Genomic DNA, 20,164 nt, shown 5'->3' with positions numbered 1-20,164 from the left:
CTACACATGAGAAAACCCCAAACACCAGTGGAGGGACATTCTCCTAAATAACTGACCTCTATGGTCTTCCAAAAGTGTCAAGGTCATGAAGGTCAAAGAAAGATTGAGAAGTGGATCCAGGCAGCTGGAGACATGAGAACTCAATGCTGAGTGTGAGTCTCAACTGGGGGCTTTTCTTTATTTCTTTAAAGGACATTATTGGGAGGATTGGCAAAACGTGGGGTCTGAGGATCAGATGGTCAAATAGACATGTAATGTATAACTTGGAATAATGAAGCATAAGGTTTAGGGAAAACAATGTTATTTGCACTGCAAGTGCAGCTCTTCTGTAAGTTTGAGATTTCTCCAAAACACACTAAAAGCACAATATTTTATTTTAATTTGGTATACTCTGCATTTTTCATTTCAATATGAGGAGACAATCTTGAATATTTTGAAAGTAAAGTACATTTTGAAAATAAAAAGAATTAATTTGCATTTTTGAATGCTATTTAATTTTTAATGTGGATATGTTCAAATCTATACTCTTTTAGTATAACTACATTTTATTTCTTGATCCATAGATAGTTAATGATGAGGACAAGTTTGGTTTTATTAGTACTCTATGTGTTTTACAATCAATCTTCAAGATAGACTTTCATTAGTGCAGATTTGGTGACTGGCCGTGCTTAGATCTATGTGCAAAGTAAAGCACCCATACGATTGCGAGACTAGAAACACAAAAGACAAATAAATAGCAAATAACAATATTATTCAACCAAGACAAGTAAACACTGATTCAGAACATTGAATGATTCAAAAAATAATAATCCTTAATAAATCAGAACAAGGCTTTGTGTGGACTGACAGCCAAGTATTTATAGAAGGCAATGTGAAATTTCTAGGTTCAGTAGCATTGATTTTAAAATCCCCTCTCCCCCTTCCCCCTCCCCCCTCCCCCTTCCCCAAGTTCTCCTCCCCTCTTGCACCACTTCTACTTCTGCTTTGGCCTCTAAACCCATCCTAACACTTGAGAGATTTGAAAAAGGCCTCCAAAAGGGAGAGGCATTGATGTGAGGCTGGAAAGAGGAGGCGACTGTGATTAGCGAGAGAAAGTGGGAGAAAGACAAAACTCAGGAAAGGCTCTGTGGGCTCAGAGATGGGAAATCTCAGGTTTCAAAAGACCTAGGTAGAGTGAAGAGGCATCGGAGTGACAGGAAGCAAAATGAAGCAGGCACACTGTGAAATCCAGATCATAAGGGGCTCCACTGTCTCAGAGAGGAATTCCTCCCCACCAGCCCCACCACCAACCCACCCATTCCCAGGTGCCTGATGCTTTTGAGAAGGTGATGGACAGAATTTGAACTAGTTTTTGAGGAGGTAGCTGGCAGGGCTATGAAGGGTGGATTGTGGGAAGACCGGTCTGGGGTTAGACTGTGGAAGGGCTGAGGTCACCCAGCACGGTGGCTGGCTGCATTTACTCCACGGGGGCCCGGCTGTCCCAGCGTCAGTGGTTGGAATTTGAATTAGCACCAGCCCACTGACGGACTTTGTCACAGAGAAGCTTAAACTAAACTATGGAACATTGGTAGACATCCTGGTTTGGGGAATCATCCAGTCCAGGATTGCCCAGTGTCGCTCTGTGATGTACAAGCTGTGTGACTTTGGATCAATTACCTAAACTCTCTGAAAACTAGACAAAGGACAGGTGCCCTGGGCCCTGTGCCCGACGGTAAATGTGCAGTGCAGGGGCATTCTGCTTAGCGAGCAAAGAGCTGGATTCTTTCTTGTCCTGCAAAAACCTATTTCAAATGTCCTGTCTGCTGGAAACCTTGCCCCCAAATGCGGTGTCCGCTAAAGGGGACTCTGAAGGCCACACATTAGTTTCCCCAATGCATTGTCGTCTTGTGTCTCCTCTGGCAGATAGTTCTATGCATTTTGGTCAGGTGTGATAGAACTATACTCCACAGGGTGGCGCTGTTTTCGGCACAATCTCGGGAAGGGTTTTGGAATTCTCCAAATTCCTGTAACCTTGCCTCTTATTTCTTCCTGTTAAGTTTTGATTGTTTTCTGTCTCTCTACCCTCTCCTCCCCTCCTCTCTCTTCTTGCTTCTCTATACCCTCTTCCTTTCCCTTCTCTTTCTCTATTTCTCTATCTTCCCCTCCCAGCGCTAAGGCATAATAATAAAAAGAGGCGATATGTCAAAACCATCTTAAACAATGGGTTGTGATTGGCCCGAAATTGCTTTACCCCACATGCTGCATGTCCATTATGTGTGATTAATCAGCAGCATAAGACTGCTGGAAGAATGCAGCTCCTGCCAAAATGTTCTTTAATTTAGTTGAAACAAAAACAAACAAAAGTCCTCCAGGCTCATTTGCATAATAAAGAGCTGTGTGGGGTGGGATTAAAATATGCATCTATTAAAGAATGTCTTGATGAGGTTTCCAGTTAACCAGACGCTGGTCCCATGAAAAGGAAGGAGCTCTGGGGTGAAATGTGGAAAGGACCCCTTTGATGGCTGCCCCTACTGCTCCTGCGGCTGGATTTCCCTCCTCAGCTCAGAGCACCCCATGTCCTGGGGGTCCTAAGCATGGGGGGGGCGCGGCCTTCAGTTCTTCAGGGCAGGCAACAGAGACTGGCGTTTCGAACTATGGTGCGAGAACAGGCCCCTTCCACAACATGAAATTCTTCAGCTATTTTAAGGAGATGAATTTTTAATAAAGACCAGCTGTGCAAAAAAGTCAGCCAGGGGCAAGGAGATTGAGATGTGTTTTTCATGCAAGAGGAGGGGAGACAGTCTTTTGAAAGAAGCTTTTGTTTTGGAAGGTGTCACCCCTGCCAAAGGAAGACATGAAAGGACGACGATGTGGGAAGACTAATTGTGTGCCCCAAAAAGATGTGTTGATGTCCTAACCCTGTGTGCCTGTGACCTCCTGTGGAAACCAGGCCCTTGCTGACGTCATCAAGATAAGGAAGTACATACTAGATTAGGGTGGGATCTGCTGTTAGGTTGGTGCGAAAGTAATGCGGTTTAGAAGGTTAAAAATAATTGCAAAAACCGCAATTCCTTTTGTACCAACCTACTACCATGACCCGTGTCCTTTTGAGAGGGAAATTGGGACCCAGGAAACAGACACCAGGAGGCCATGTGAAGACAGAGGCAGGCATTGAACTAATGACACACCTGCAAACCAAGGACAGTAAAGATGGCCAGCAAACAGCAGAGGTTATCAGAGAAGATGGAGCACGTGCTCCCTCAGGCCTCCAGGAAACACCAAACTGCCTGAACCAGGCCTTTCGAACTTCTGGCCTCCAGAGGTGTGAGAGAAGAAGTCTGCATCGTGGGAAGCCACCTGGTTTGTGGTACTTCATGATTGCAGCCCTAGAAAATAATATGGATGGGTAACCTGGACTTTATTAGGTAAATGTTTGGATGAGGTTGTGCAGTTTTATAAAATTATGGATGTCTTCAAATGGGTGCTAGGAACAGCCTTCCTGATGATCTGGCACCAACACCCTTATCTGATACTAAATTTGAATCAGAATTCCAGAGAGGTTATATTCACTGAATAACCCACATTTCGCAGGTGTTTGCTGAGCATTTACTATGTGTCAGACCCTGTGCTATGAGCTGGGAAGGCTCCAGGGAAAATCTCACCCTCATGGAAGTTACAGTCTGGCCAGGTGGTAAGAAATTATGGAAAAGAGTGACAACAGGCCTCCCTGAGAACTTGATTTCTAAAACTCAGTGTGACTTCTAGGATTGAGGCCAGAGGCTCAGTGACAGGCAGCTGGATCCAGATTCTGATGCCTCAGGAAGCTCTCTGAGTCATGGGTCCCAGTGACAGATTGCTACCCGGATGTGTCACGTCCCTAAGGACGGCAGGCTGCTTTGGGTCTAGTCCCTCTGTCCTCCTCTTCCCATTAATCTCTGAGACGCAGATCTGGTTATTGTGTAGAATGTAGAAACAGATTGCTTAAAGAATTTTGTTAGGATTTTATCACCTTTGGAAAAAAGAATGGGTGAGGGCAACTTGATTGTCAAAATCTGCCCCTCTAACAGTGTCTGACACAGAACATATTCGATAAATATTTGGTGAACGAATAGATGAATGCATACATATTGAAAATCATTACTTACAGAATGTCGGTCAGAATCCTGGCAAGAAATGGATGACACCTTCAATCAAGTTAACTGAGGAACATTTAGTAAATGGCCCAGTGACAGAGAGAGGTTAGAGGAAGTCAGCGGGAGCCAGAGGACCTGTGGTGGGTCACTCCAGGGACCCCTGCCCTCTCCCAGGCCTGAGAAGGTCAGGGGAAAGTCACAAGCCTGTCAGCAAGAGACCTGGCAGGAGCTGAGGCTAAGACAGGGAGACACAGCCGACAGGGGCTTCCGAAGAAGGGAGTGAGGACCCAACTGTCCCACTGCTGACACCTCTGTTCTGCTTGGCTGTTTCTGAATGCAAGGAAATCACAATGTGAAACGCAAAGCACTGTTTTCTGTTCTTTACATGCATTATCAATACCAGTTACAAACAAACAAAACATAGTCAATAGCTATCATTCTTCCCATTTTAGAGATGGGGCAATGGAGGTACAGAAAACTAAAGCAGCTGGCTCAGTGTTTCAGTCTGAGCTCATCAGTCTGACTCCGGACCTCCCACAGATAATTCTCAGTGCATAGCAGTAGATGGTTTCTGCTTATTTTTTAAATGGTTGTTACTGTTTGTTTTTAAACATTTATTCATTCAACGAAATAGCATAATTGAAACAATTTGCAGTAGACCCAGTCTCTAGGCCCATGTTTCTAACATATTTCAGTTGTGAATACATCAAATAAGGGTGAGTTAATGTCCAGTGTAGCAAAATGCAGGAACTGGACCAAATATATGTAAAAAGTACAGCAATCAAAATCAGGAAATGTAATAACTTAATATTGATGTAATTCTATTGCCTATCCCATGATCCCAAGTAAATCTTCATTAATTATCCTAGTAATGTAATTTATAGATGTTTATATATATATATGTATATATATACACATAATTTTTTTCTAAACTTTTGCAAGTCATGTGAATACTTTATTATGTAATTTTTAAGAGCAAGAACCTTCTCTTACTTAACTGAAGTATAATTATCACAATCTAGAAATTTAATACTGATGAAATATTATCATCTGATTAATTTTCATGTTTTTAATGGTTCTGGGTCCAGGATCCAATCTAGGACTCCATAGTGTGTTTAGGTGTCAATTCTACTTAGTTTCCTTTAATCTGGAATCATTCTTCTGCTTTTTAAAAATTTTATTATTATTACTATTATCATTTTGTAAAAGTACAGGGCAATAGTTTTGTAGAATGTCCCTCGGTTTTGTTTTATCAGTTCCTTCCTGATGATAGATTTGGGGTACATAGTTTTGGACAGAATACAGCGGACATGTGTTGGAAGCCTCCCCTTACCCACAGGCACGTGGCGTAGGCGTCTCCCATCCCCAGTCATGTGGCTTTGGTCCTCTGGGAGAGGGGATGTCCCTGCTTTCTCCCGTGTAAAGATACTATTTCCCCCTTGTGATTAATGAATTAAGAGGGGAGGTATTTTGAGCCCATGTAAATGCTTCATTGGTTTCAAATTCTGTCTCCTAATTGGGTAATCCAGTTGCAGGATCGGAGACCACAGAGATTTTGAAAATTGAGAATGCAATGGTTACGGAAGGAAGAATGGAAAAGGAAAAATATAGGGAGGGGAGAGGAAGTGGAAGGGTCCTTGGCGGTAGTCAACGTCATGAAGTGGGCACTGATGGAGCAGGGGTGCAGCGTGAGGCATCCCGCTTTGAAACTGATGGACATTCAGCCTCCCACGTGCGGAGGCCGCTCTGGAGGAGGCATTTGGACACTCACTGCCTGGCTTGTCTGGTTGGTTCACGTTTCAAAGGCTAGAAGACTCTTGTACACCTAACGTCTGCCTCTGGCATTATCTCGTGCTGTCACATTTCCCAGTCATAAGAGGAGTCCAGTTCTAAGCCCCCGGGATGACAAAATTCCTTCTGCTCTGCTGATGACCTACAAAAATAATTTACAGGAATCCTTAGAAACGTGAATTCTGAGGCTTAAAGGAAGACTAAAACCACCGAGTCAGAACTCTTATTTTCTTGATAGGAACTAAGGTCCCTGCAGGGTCCCGGCCGTGGGTGTGGTCCAGCCTTCCTGCTCCTTGTCCAGGTTCTTTCTAAAACATGAGTGACAAAATTATGATTAGGCATACTTAGAAATACACGAGATCCTCATCCAAATATTTCAAATAGATGAGAGAATTGCAATAGTACGTCAGCCTTAAGCCTGCGTGTAAAAGAACATCTTTGAACAATTGTCCTTCAGTATTCGAGGTAGACTCTGTCAGCATTTCTTCACTCTGTATTTGTACCTTAGACAGCTAGTACTTAAAGGAAGGCAGTTCATGGTATTCCCTGTCTGTCCTGCAATCCATCCTCTTCACAGACACAGATGTTGTGGAGACAAAGCTTAGAACTCAGCGTGCGCTTTACAAAATACCCGCCTCCTGGAGCCCTTCGTAGACTTCCATCATGCAGGCCGACTTCTCCAGCTGGGGGGCAGAGCTAGAACAGTCACAGAGGAGGCCCCAGAACAGACAGCAGGCGCCTTCCTGAAGCATTAGGTAACAGATGCTAAGTAAGGGAATATACTTTAAAATACTACAGCAGCTGGATCTCGTAAATAGTTATAATGGAGAAGCGAAATTAATTTTTAAGATTCAACTTTCATCAAAACGAAACAAAGGTCATACTTGCCATCGGCTGCTTCAGGACACAGGGGAAGCTCACATCCTAGAAGCCTGTGTGAACGCCCCTTCAGTGTCAGAGAGAAACACCAAGAAAGGACTTTGTAGATTACCTTACACTTTCCTAAGCGCTGTGTTTGAACCTCATCTTCCCATCTCTCTGCACTAATTGTTTCCTTCCTCCCTTCCTTCCTTCCTTTCTTCCTTCCTTCCTTCCTTCCTTCCTTCCTTCCTTCCTTCATTTATTTATTCACCAAATATTTATTGAGCATCTGCTTTGTGCTTGCCAGACCCTGCAAAGCTCAATAGATACAGCAGTGATTATGGACTTTGGGTTTCCTGCTGTCATGGGGCTTTTGATCTAGTGGGCAGAAAGAGCATCAATAAGGAAATAAGCAAAGCATATGTACATATATATGTATACGTATATTTAGAGTCATAAGCTATGTTTGAACAGTGATGCATGCAACGATTAGAAATTTTAATGAGTAGTGAGGAAGAGAGTGATGTATGACGTTTGAGGGTCAGATAGAGTCATTAGGGAGGGTCTCTAAGGAGATAATAATGAAGCAAGGATTTCAAAGTAAGCAGCCCTCAAAGATTTGGGAAAAAACCAATCCCACCAGCTGGCACGAGGATGAACGTAGCCGGGGATGAACAGGAGCAGACAGAAGAAGACCAGTGTAGCCCAGAGAGGAGGCCAGGGGAGGGCGTGGGGGAGGGGTCAGAAAGGTCGGGAGGCTGCCCATGAAGGGCCTGGAAGACCACTGTAAGTACAGGGACAAAATGATGATAGTGATTCACTTAGTTCGCACTTCACAATATAATATGATTCAGCTCAGAGATGTTAAGTGGATTTCTCAAACCCGTGCAGTACCTACATCCATTGAACTCCAAACGTGCGCTGTGCCCCCAGAATGGTGCTGCCCCTCAAGAGGCTGCATGCGTTGGTCAAAGCCACAGAGACATCAGCGGGGAAAGCATCAAGTTTGGACTTTTTGTTGAAGAGTCCCTTCTACAGTATGCATCTCTATATGTCCTTGGGAAAAACAAGAAACAAAAACATCTATTGTCCCCGCTCACCAAATGGATATTTTTCCCCCTCTTATAAGAGTTTAGGAAGGTAGTCAGAGGCACTTCAAAAATAAAGGCAAAAAAGGAAAGGGTCATGAAAGCTATTGTTGACCATTCTGCTGGATCAAATTTACTGGTTGCTAAGGATTGGTGGGTTTCTGGCTAAGGGTTCACCCCACCAGGAAGCTCACGGGCGCCCCCTGTCCGAGGGCCTGAGCACGTTCTGGGCAGAACCCAAAGCTCTGGCCCAGGAGATACAGACGTTGCTTTTTTTTGCCCTTTTAAACATCACTGCGATGTACAGAGTCCTGCTTTTCTCCACAAGCTCTACTGTGGCACTGATAGAGCGTTGGAAAATTCTAGAATGCTAGTATTTGGAAATTCAATCCTTTTTATACGGAGGACGAGTGAGGTATCTAAAGAGAGAAGGGACTTGCCCGGGGTAAAAAAGTCTCATTTCTTAAAAGCCATAGAATACATATTTTTATAAATTTATAATACAGAATTTAGTGGAAAGAAAAGATTTAGAAGTAGTATAGAAAATGACACTAACCTTGTAAAATATAATAATATAAATAAACCTGTCGTGCGCAGAGACGGATGACAGATAGAGTCCACGGCATTACCAGTAGTTATTTCTGTTCTCTAGGTATAAAGGAAGTTTCATTTTCTTCTTTGTACTTTTCTAATTTTCCCCAAATTTCTAAAAATTACATGTAATGTTATTTGTGAGGAGGAAAACAAAACCAAATAAGATTAATAAAAAGGTTTCTTTATGTAAAAAAGGACTAATGGAACTGATGTTTCCTTTCCATACTAGCCTCCTTTTTTTTTCATACAACAAAGTAAAAACATAAGAACTTTCATATCATCGCTCGTTATTTTCAAAATGGGATGCAACACTATTTCCCCAGGCGCATCTTCCATTACACACTAACATTTTGAATGAAAGCATTTTTAAATCATATTTTTTTTTGCCCCCAAACTGCTGCTTTATATTCTTTATTTTTTAATATTCTTGGAAATAAATAGCTTTTTAACTTTTTTTCTGAATTTATATTATATTTTGGATGTATATGATTGATGGCCACCAGTATTCCTATTAATTCTCAACAACCATTAAACCCTTGAATGATGATGGCTATCTAACAGAGGTCCTCCAACAAAGTAAGGTGCTCAGTGAATATTCTAGAAGGGGAAGAAGGAAGGAAGGAAAAAAGGAAGGGAGGGAGGGAGGGAGGGAGGGAAGGAAAGGGGAATGAAATGATAAATAAGTGGGTGGGTAACATGAGATATGGACAAGAGATTTTGGAAAGCAGCCACCAAACCACCCAAAACCCCAACAGAGTCGTGCTTCATGAGACTTGAGTTCAAGTCCTAGCTCTGGCATGAAATCAAGAACATGATAAATGGGAAAGTCATGTAGTCTCTTGAATCTGTTTTCTCTTTGATAAAGTGCACGTAATATTAACAATACATTTATAGATGTGCCACGACTATCATATAAGATAAACCATAAACATACTGTTATTATAAATCAGGGTTTGCTAATATTATAAAAAGCCACCTAAGCAAATCTCGTTACTGGGATTATCCCAGCCCAGTGCCTGGTATATTACAGCTGTATTCTCAAATGTATGCCTCATACCCGATGGATTGCGTGAATACAAACTGGAGAGATGAAATGCTTTGCTGGAGTTTTTAAAGCAAAGGGATATTAAAATCAAGATCTCCTGGCTGGAGGTTCAGTGTTATCTTGTCTGTGATCTATTTTTATACCTGGCTCCTCTTCTTCTTGAGGCTTTCTTCTTGTGTAAGTACTTAGTAGAGTCTGAATATCAGATTCAAATATACAATTTTTACCTTTAACATAGTCTTGACTAATTGCAGTTCTCATCAATTTCAAGTCAGGAAAGATCAAAAGATGTTGCTCAATTAGGTTTCTTTGCTATAGATAATGGTGCACAGTACGATGCAATGCTGGCTATCTGGTATTTTGTTAATGAAGAAATAAACCATGAGTTTCCCTGCAACCTCCTCACCTTATGCCAGATTTGTTTATTTGTTAATTTTCTGTATGTACTCACTAGTTCTTATGGGCTATGATCACGAAAACTGCTTTCCAAAGGACATGCCTTGATTGAGCACTTAGCATGGTCCAGGTTCAATGCTGGGGCTGGGGAACCAAAAATGGGAAGGATGCTGTTGAGAGAACTGACGTGCGGATTCACAGGCATAAGAAAGTGTTGGAAGCAGTTCCAGTCATTACAGAGAAGGGTCAGGATCGGCAGACCGCCGGCAGAATGCCTGCTATACCCAGTGAGGGACTGCTCGTCTGGTGGAGAGGCGGACGCAGAATGACTTCTGGGGTGGTGTTTCCTAAATTCAGCCTTGCAGGATATATAGAAGAGATAGGGTCAAATAAGGATGGGTGGGGGGAACCATCCTAGGTGCGAAGCCAAATTTGAGCCCATGCCCAGAGATGAGAACTACGGAAAAACCCGTGGTTCATTACGACAGGAGTATAAAGCATGAGACGGAAGTGGTAGAAGAGGCTGGAGACCAGATCAGGAATGTCCTTGTGTTCCATGAAGAGAAAACGGGTTTCCTTTCAAGGTAAAGAGAAATCCTGAATGATTTTAAGCAGGAGATTGGACCAGGCAACGTTTGCTAACGCTATGGACAGAGCAAAATCTCCAGTTCCATAAGTTTTTCCAGTTATGCCAAGCATTGATTTTCCCCAATTCAAGAAGTATGGCAGTTTCGGATATTAGCCGAGGTTTCTGTCCTCTCCAAGTATATCCAGTGGTATTTAGTCAGCAGGACATACATTGTTACATGAGAATAATAGTGCAGTTGGGGGCCGGAAACAAGAGGTCAGCTCTTGACTTTCAGTCTTCTAATTCTGGACGTTGGGCTTCCAGTGGTCCAGTTTCCCAGCATTAAAAAAAAAAAAAAAAAAAAAAAGTTCAATGATATCCATTTTTTCGTTTTCTTTTTACTGGCACAGTGAAAGAAGGGAAAAAAATTACCTTTCTCTATTCCTATCCTGTGTCAAACAGGCAGTAATTAGCTTAGTTAAGTCGCCGACAGTCTTCTCCAGGAAAGAGTATGAGTAATGGGTAATGGAGATGGCTTTGACCAAGCTGGGTGACTTTAGGAACAAGCTCTTAGGACGTCTGAGGACAGCACGTAGAAAGTCAATCCTCAATCCAAAATCAGGTCTGAGAGTCCCAGCGCAAGTCCGGCTCTGGCCCAGCGAAATCACATCCGATGAAGAAGGGTATGCTAGAAAAGCACGGCGTGTTGGCTGTAAAACCATGACTTTCACAGCAGGGGCAAAAACGACGTGAGTGTCCACTGGTAGACCATGAGATCCTTCTATACACTGCCAAAAAAAATCCAAAAATGCATGTCTGATCCGTGTCCCTTATAGGCAAACAACACAGTTCCAGCAACTAATACTTCAATGTGCATATGGCCAATTTCCTAGCAAGTTTCCAGATTTAGTTTCAAGGTGACGAATATTTGATATTTTTAAACTAAAACTACTGCATAAGTCAAATTTAGTATTCTAACCAAACAACGTGGTTGCCACGGAACACTTTGTCTGCGACATTGCAAACTTCCTACTGTGCTTGCATAATCAGAGATAATTGAGATTCTCATAATTTTGTTCTGAAGTATGTCATCTGTACTGTCTGGGGTTGGTCGAGAATTCTGATTGCTACTATTTCGGTAGTCATTAATATACGTGGAGAATTATGGTTAGGTTTAATTTGCTGATCATTTTGTCCTGGCATAATTACTGTGTTTCGAAGACTCTGAGTCCTATTTGTTCTTTTCTGTGTTTTTATCATCCTTGAGGTACTTCTTTTTTTCTACATTAAAATTTAGAAAAGAGTAGAGGAGATGGGTCCTGGAGTAGGTGAGCATGGTTCAGAGAGGAGAGCTTTGTGTGGCTTCTGCCATTTCCTAGAGAAGAGAGAAGAGAAGGGGCCCACTGATTGGGCATATGGAACAAGGTCCTGCCTGGATGCCAACAGCCTAGAATCACTGGCTGAGGTGATCCTGAAACCCTTTTATTCCAATGACCATTAAAATATGCAGACATACTTGTTTTCCTCTGAACCCATTTCATTGGGCTGATGTACCAGTTGATTATTGGTGCCCAGGCAAGGCAATTTCTCTTTTTCCTAATCCACAGTAGTGCCTGTACCTTCAGGCTGTTTGAGGATTAAACCCGTAGGAGGACATCTGGCATGTGAGAAGTGTTTCATTCAGTTAAGCATTCCTCTCCAGCAATGAACACTTGTTGGGGATGGACCGTCTTTCTTTCTGCAAAGAGAGGGTGTTTAACATCACTTCATCCCATTGTCTCTACTGAACATCAAAGAGACTACATGTACCAGTTCTGTTCCTTCTTTGGATGCCAAATTTTCGACTATTTGAGGAGAGAAAACAGTCCCCCTTGCCCCAAGTCGTTGCTGTTGTTGCTTCTAAAAGGAAATCAATCTGTGTAAACAAGGAGGGCGGAAACAAACATTTATCTGGCTCCTGCCCTGTATTAGACCCTGCACTGTTTGTTAAATCCTTTCCATGTATTTATTTCCTCATTTAGTCCTTACAGCAACCAAATGAAATCACCGCTACAATGGCCCAGAAAAATGAGCCCAAGAGCAGTGAGTCTCAGGGATTTTCATTCGCGTCTGTCTGACTCTAGTGTCCACGATCTTTCTTTTCCCTGGTGACAGCGATCAACAGGCGAGAAGCATCACCAGCGGCAGTGTCCCATCCATCACAGTCACGCGTGCTAAGCACCAGCGTGTTCAAGGTCCGTTTAAAAACTCATTTCAACTGAGGAGAAGCATAATGGGTGCAGAAGAGGTCAATTCAGGCGAACAGATGAGGCAAGCATTGCCTGTGATATTTTAAGATGATACTTAATCACCCTTAATATCGCAACCATCTAAATAGTGTAGGCATCGGCTCTCTATCCTTATCTAATTTTGAGTACTTCTCATAAAGAGATTCATTTTGAAAATGACCATTTCCTTAATGTAGTGGAAATGCATTTTCAATTTTCTATCTGCGTCAAACACATCCCCCATGAATCTGAGGTTTAACTTAGGAAGTTGCTGAATGGGAGAACCGAGATGAATGGATTGAATAAAATGGTTCCCTCATCACCCACCTTCCTTTTTGTTTTAATTATTGGACTTAGTCATAAGATAGCTGCACGTGTGAAAAATTAAAATGGGGAAGTTTGCTGCAGGTCAACAACCATGAAGCACGGTGTAGACAGAATCGGGCAGTGCGCTGAGAGGTTTCACCGAGGTCCCGCAGGCAGCGCTCAGAGACAGGAACGTGTGCTTCCAGCTCAGTCTGTCTGTACAGCAATGCCTTTCCCCCACTCTGGTCCTGTTGAAACACTGCTAGCCCGTCCATCCTCAGCTCAAGCGCCCGTCCTCCAAGAAGCCGGCTCAGTTGCTCCGCAGGATGTGGCTTCCCACCTGTTGGAAGCAGTACCCGTAGGACACGTTGCTGTGTGTCATGGTTCCGTCCTGCCTTCTTTCCTTATTTAGTGCTGTACTTCGCCGTCGTCATCGTTCCTCTCACTGCACTGCCGTTCGGATACAACGCAGGTGGAGGTCAGCTTTGTCCCCCTGAGCCCAGCCAGCCATGCGTTAGCTGAAATGGCTCACACGGAGTCAGATCCAGAGGGATGGAGAATCAGACCAAAAGGATGAAATAGGGAGCAAGGAAGCAGTGAGAAGTGGTTCAGGTGGGAAAGTGCAGACGCCGGGAGTGGACGGGTCATCCTCTTTCAGAAAGGCCCCTTCCAGGTCATGGGTGTACATTTTGTGAGTGGTAATGTGCCCCTCCGTGTTACCAAGACACTGGATTACGTGCAGGTGGGTCGTTGTTAAGGAGTCATTTCTCTTTCCGGCGTCCAGCACAATGCTGAGCACACGCGCAGAGTGATACGTAAGATTTTTAAAACAGGAGCCTTTGTCCTGGCAGCGATATGCGAAAGGGTTCAGTGCTTGGGAAGGAAGATAAGGATTTGGGTTGACAGAACAAACCAAACTGGAGCTCGTAGGTGACACTTGTCAGTGGGCATCATGGTGAGGACCGGGAGGCAGAGGAAGGATGAATGAGTCAGGGATGGCTGAGGAGGCCTCTGGGCGGGTACCTGGAAACAAAGCACACCTATTTGCATTCAGATGCCTCCTTATGGGAAATGTCCATTTTTAAGAAAAAAGAAGGGGTGCTCCTGGGCTTCCAGTAGCAGGCAGGTCCCTGAGTGTGCCTGCTTGCACCCCTACCACACTTCGCTCCTTCCTCCCCCCTGGGGTTCATGGCAGACGGCCCCCTTCCCCTCCAGCTCTGGAACCTCCCACTCACTGAGAGCCTTGGCTCCAGTGTCAGCTTTATTAACAAGACGAGAAGGTGTGTTGAAAGATGAGCGGATCCCGCTGCCCAGAAGTCCTGCCAGCCCAGTGACTGTCCTAACAATGGCAAAGAAGAACAAGTGTTGGTGGCAGTCAGCTCTGCTAATAATGACGGAGTGCTCACTAGATACTCTGCCCTGGGCTAAACCTTTACATGTGCTAATTCATGGAATCCTTACCCCAGGCCTATAAGAACAATGCTGCCTGTGTTTGCAGCACAGAGAGGAGGACACAGGCTCAGAAAGGATGAGTCACGTGCTGTAGCTTCTGCAGCTTGAAAGGGCAGGGCTAGGGCAGCCAGAGATCAGAGCCTGAGACTGACACACATCCGTGTGCTGCTGGGGTCAAGCTGATGGTAGTGTCTCCTCTTCTCGGTGATCTGCTTCTCAGGAACAAGACTTCACCTCTTACTCCACCATCCCCCACTGCCCCAAGAACCCTGAGCAATTACCCACAATAGGTGGGGTGTTCTAGGGGAGGTACCTGGACTGGGAAGTCAGGTAAACTCTCAGCCTTTGCTGTGTGACCTTGGGAAATGTCCCCAAGCTCTCTGAATCTCGATTCTTCATCACTCACTCGTGGCAGTATGCTCCTACTCTGGAGGGTTGCCAGCACTAAGTGGGGTGGCTTGTTCCAGATGCCAGGCTCATTGCAGCTGCTCTCAGCAGCCAGGAGCCTCCCGCCCCTGCCTGGCAGCCTGAGTGTCTCCCCGGGGGCAGCCCATTAAAATAGGATTAGCAAGCAGCTCCTTTGGGGGCTGCCACCTCAAATCAGATAATACACTGCAGGGCGGGGTCCCCGTCACCACCTGTGCATCACAGAAGTCACATTCCGTTCAATTAAGTTAAGTGGATTCTGAAGTAGAGTCACGTGGCTCTGCCATTTGCCTGATTTAGGGGGGGAAAAAAAGGAGAGGGTGGGGGTGGAAAGTGCATTCCAGCCTGTGGGTGTCCTGATGTGAGGAAATAAACAGGATGCTATTTCCAGGAGGAGACATTTGCAGCTCCCCTGCGGCCTGGGTGTTTCAGTCCTCCAAAGCCCTTCAAGGCATGGCCTTGATAATGAACTTCAGGAGAAGTGGGGTAATGAAAGCAGCCACCCGCAGGTGACACTGTGGGGGCCACAGGGCCTGCAGGCGGTCAGCGTGTAAGTTGTCTCTCAGCAGGCAGGTCTTCCTTCAGCATCCAGGGCGTCTGTGTCTCCTCACACTTTCTCATTCAAGGCCAACTTGTATTCAGTCCTTTTTTGGTACACGGGGCTCGAGCTGCCCTGGGACATGCAACCTGCACTCCAGGGCCCCTTCCAGCATTTACTCACTGGACCACCTTAAGAAAGTTGTCACACTGCCCTGGATATCAATATTCTCCAGTAAAGCTTCAGCTTGGACTTAGGTGAAGGTCAAATTATGTAGTGTATATGAAACAACTTTGCAAATTGGGAAGACATGGTGTACACGTGTGCTTTTACTTTTAAATCTTTTAAACCCTGGGGTTTGCATCAGTAAAGGGTGTTTTGGTTTTCGATTGCTGTGGTGACAGATTGGCACAGACTTAGTGGCTTAAACAATGTAAACTTACTACCTTACAGTTCTGGAGGTTGGGTGTGTGAAATAGGTCTCATTGGCCACGGTCAAGGTGTCTGCACACCTGTGCTCCTTTCTGGGGAATAGAAAGGGACGCTAGAGGAGAATGTTTCCCACCTTTCATGGCTTCCAGAGGCCACCTGCAGGCGTCGGCCTCTGGCCCCATCGCTCCATCTTCACAACCAGCACCATCGGGCTAAGTCCTTCTCACACTGCCATGTTTCTGCTTCTTCCTTCTGCTTCCATATTCCTCTCCTAAGGACTCTTGTCCTTATACTTGGCCCACCCGGCTAGCCCAGAGTCAGCTGATTATTAACCTTACGCCATCTGCAATCTTAATCCCCCTTTGCCACGGAAACTAACATATCCACACACTCTGTGAATGAGGACCCGGATATCCGTACAGGGAGTATTAGTCTACCTACTGCAAGGGGTTACTGAGCTAGGATGGATGCAAGAGGTCATAAACAAGAGGCGGAACTGCTCCTTTTATCAAAAAGTTCACAACTGTGATTTGAATCCTGGGTTTGAATCCTGATTCACTATCTCCAAGCTGTATGACCTGGAGGCAGTAACTTAGCCTTTTTGGGCCTCAGTTTCCTCATCTGTTAAATGGGGGTGATAACAATAGTGCCTATTTCCTAGGGTGGCTTCTGGGTTTCAGTAAGTTAGTACATGCAAGGTGGTTTGTACTGAGAACAGTACCCAGTCATAAGTGCTCGGCAGTTAGTAGCCGCCATTACTGTCTAGTGTGTCTGTTGGATGAATGAATGTAGAGAGAAGCAATAGGAATGTCACCTAAGACAGATACTGGACATCACATCATCCAAATTCAAACCACATTCTACAGGAGAACAGGACATAGCCCGCATAGACAGAATTAGAAAAGGCTTCTTAGAGAAATGGAAGCACACGGCGTGTGCATTCACTGTGTCCCCCACTAAGGGATGTGTGTATTACTCAAGGACTTTATATAACCCACCTGACCGGTGAGAAACCTGAAGTTCAGAGACGTTCAGAATGATCCCTGGTCTTGCAGCTTGTCAGGAGCTAATTCAGGTTTCGTCACCCAGTAATTCCTCCTCATTGAGACACTCCGTATGGTCACTGGGAGGGTTCATTTTATGTGTCTGTTTGGCCTGACTATGGTGCCTTGTTGTTTGGTCAAACACAAGTCCAGATGTCGTTTGAAAGGTATTCTTTTCTGGATGTGGTTGCATTTAAATCAGTAGACTGTGAGTGAAGAAGATGACCTTTCATCATGTGCCGGGGGCCTCATCTATTCAGCAGCTGGTCTTCAGAGAAAAAACTGAAGTTTCCTGGAAGACAGTGGAATCTGGAAGTCTCCTCGAGATGACCGTGTAGAAACCCTGCCTGAGTTTCCAGCCTCCTGGCCTGCGGGACCTGGACTCAAGGCTGCAATGTCCCCTCTTGCCTGGGTCTCCAGTGTGCAGATGTCAGACATGTCAGCCCCCACAAGTGTGTGAGCCAATTCCTTACAATCTTGCTCTCTCTCTTTCTCTGGAGAGCCCTGACTGGTACAGTCAATGTATTTTATGTTCAAACTATCAATGCAGCGCCATATACTTTAGATCAGCTTTAACAAGAGGAGGAAAAACCTGGAGATCAGCATGGTTTGGTGAAAAGTGAACTGGATCATAGTCAGAATATTGCCGGCTCACCCCACCTTGTGTCCCCAGTCATACCCCCAACCTCTGGAGGCACCAGCTGCCATACAGGCCATGGACCCTGCCCAGTTCAAAAAAAAAAGCAATTTTCCTGAGTCTTAAAAAACAAAACACTATTTGCTTTGGTAAGAAATTGCATACAAATTCAGCGTGCTTTTGAGTGTGTAGTTACCCTCCAGAATCTGCAGAACAAACACGTCCGTGGACTTATTAAGATGCTGAATCTTATTGCAAAAAGGGTATTCGTACTCCTCACTGTCCCCATCCTCTCTGTTTTATATATGAGCCCTGGGAACCCAGAAGGCTAGTGACCAGGCAGGGCCACCGGGGAGTCTGCAGCGTCAGGGCAGATCGGCCCCTGCACGTCCAGTGTGTGCCCATTAGGACCTTGGCTGTGACAAATGAGGCCACTTCTCCCACCTGAGCAGCCTTTTATGTCAGGGCTGCTCCCATCTCCAGACTGGACGTTTTCCAGAAAGGACGATCAGGAAGCATTTTTAACACGAGCAGGACATACGCGGGAAATGCCAACTGCTGACTGGTCTCCACATAGAACCTGAAGCCGGGCCTTCCAAATGTCAGCAGCTCAGGGAAAGATAAGACCCAACTCCATAAATCCAACACCCACTTCCCGAGTGGTAATTGTTCAAAAGTAGCTCTTAATGAAAATGGGAGTGAAAGCTGATTTTCTTTATTTTATTTTTTTTAAATTCCTGTCTGCTGGAGGTGCTTGCTGCATTCATGCCAGTCCGGCTCCTTTCAAGGCTGGTCTCACTGGGCCCCACAGGAGCAGGCCACGGGCTACTTCAGGGGCTGTTGTCCTCAGGAATCCAGTAGGAGTTTCCCAGGTGCCGGTGCTGCTTCCTTGTAGGAACCGCTCCAGGAAACGCCTGACTTTTGGGTGTGAAAATAAGATACAGTTTCCCTGGGTCAGGCTCACAAGACTCTGAGATGCAGCTACATGATTTGGAAATGGAGAAAGTGGGAGCTAGGACATTGGGGGAGGGGTCTGAGGCTGCCACTTGCTTGCTAGCTGTGTAGGCTGAATAAAAGGGAGTCGTTCGTTCGTGCATGGAAAGGGGGTCGTACCATCTGTCTCCGGGAGTTCTGTGCTTACCTGCAGAATGCAGGTCATGTTCAACCAGGAAGTGCTTCCGGGCTGCAAGACTAGCAGCTCTCTCTATTCCATTCTAAAGTCCTTGTGTGAGAGAGGGCAGGCTCCCAGGCACGGCCCTCCAGCTATTAAGCTTGGGTTGCCTGAACTTTGTGTCTTGCCACACGGTGCAAACAGTTTGAGCATTTAAAACCACAAGATGGTAAGACCAATATAAGTATTTAAGAGACATAACTTACAAGTCAGCACTTTCAAGATTCTTCTGGATGTTTTGGTCCCAGGTTGTGGGAAAACTACCAGCTGAGACCTGGGGGTCCGTCAAGGATGCAGCCAATAGTTGCCATATTGGTGACTCGAATTGTGTGGTGGTGCAATGCATAAAATACATCACCAGGGTCCAGGCAGGCGTGGATTTTGGGGGGGGGCTGCTCAACGCATTAGGGTGACTTGCTCTTAAATATACGTAGAGCCATGTAGTGGGAGTCTGTGGGGTCTGGAGTAAGAAAAACAGATTAAAGTTCAGGCTGTATGTGATTGTAGGCCTCTCCATGTCTCCTGATAATCTTCTAGGGGAGGGAAGTACACATTTCATTTTTATTTTGCTTTTGTTTTCATTTATGTAGTAGAGATGCGACAAAGGCTGTGCAAATATGGACGATTTGAGGGTCGGATAAAAAGTCAGTTTTGTAAATATCAAAAAGCATTTTACAGGATGGGCATGTGATGCTGAGATACTAAAACGACTCAGACCCGCTGACAGTATGTTTCCTGTGACTTTGCAACATGTCACGTATCCTGCCTGCAAAGGCGCATGCAATGTGCATTTAGTCATTGGTTAGTTTAACATTTAACACTTGCGCCATGACCATCTACTGTGGTCTTTCTTTCTTTCTTCTTTTCTCTTTCTTTTGTTTTCTTCCTTCTCCTTCTTGTTTTATTTTTTATTTTTTTGTATTGTGCTAGGCAGTTTCACATGAATAATATAGACTGTGAGACCCTTGCAACTCCCAACAATGCTCAGGTAGATGTGAACAATTTATCTGTCGATTACCTTAGGTTGGGATGAAACAAACATGATCCTTAAAACACATAACCTTGAACCTTAGTTGTTGTAAGACAAAATAGGAAGGCTGATTTGTATTTTTAAAAAATGTTTTGAAGGAAGCATGTCTGTTTTCTATGTGATTTTTTTTTAAATGTCTGTGTGTGTGTTTTTCCCCCCCAAGACGTGTTATCTGATTGGGGATCTTTGCTATAACTTCTGTAGGATAAGATGGGCTAGGATAAAATTATTCTTTTTAAATAGGTTTTCAGGAGAATGATGCTATCTCTCTCTATCTCTCTCTCTCTTTTTTTTTTCCCTCATCGAACTCTTACATACTTGTGCCTATTCTGCAAAATACACTCTGGGAAATACTGGATTAGAGGCTAACTTTTCTTTTTTCTTTCCGTTTTCTTTTTCAGTTGGCA

Source organism: Rhinolophus ferrumequinum, chromosome 14 (genome assembly GCF_004115265.2).
Source record: "Rhinolophus ferrumequinum isolate MPI-CBG mRhiFer1 chromosome 14, mRhiFer1_v1.p, whole genome shotgun sequence".
In the NCBI taxonomy this organism is placed as follows: domain Eukaryota; kingdom Metazoa; phylum Chordata; class Mammalia; order Chiroptera; family Rhinolophidae; genus Rhinolophus; species Rhinolophus ferrumequinum.
This window is presented reverse-complemented; position numbering follows the sequence as displayed.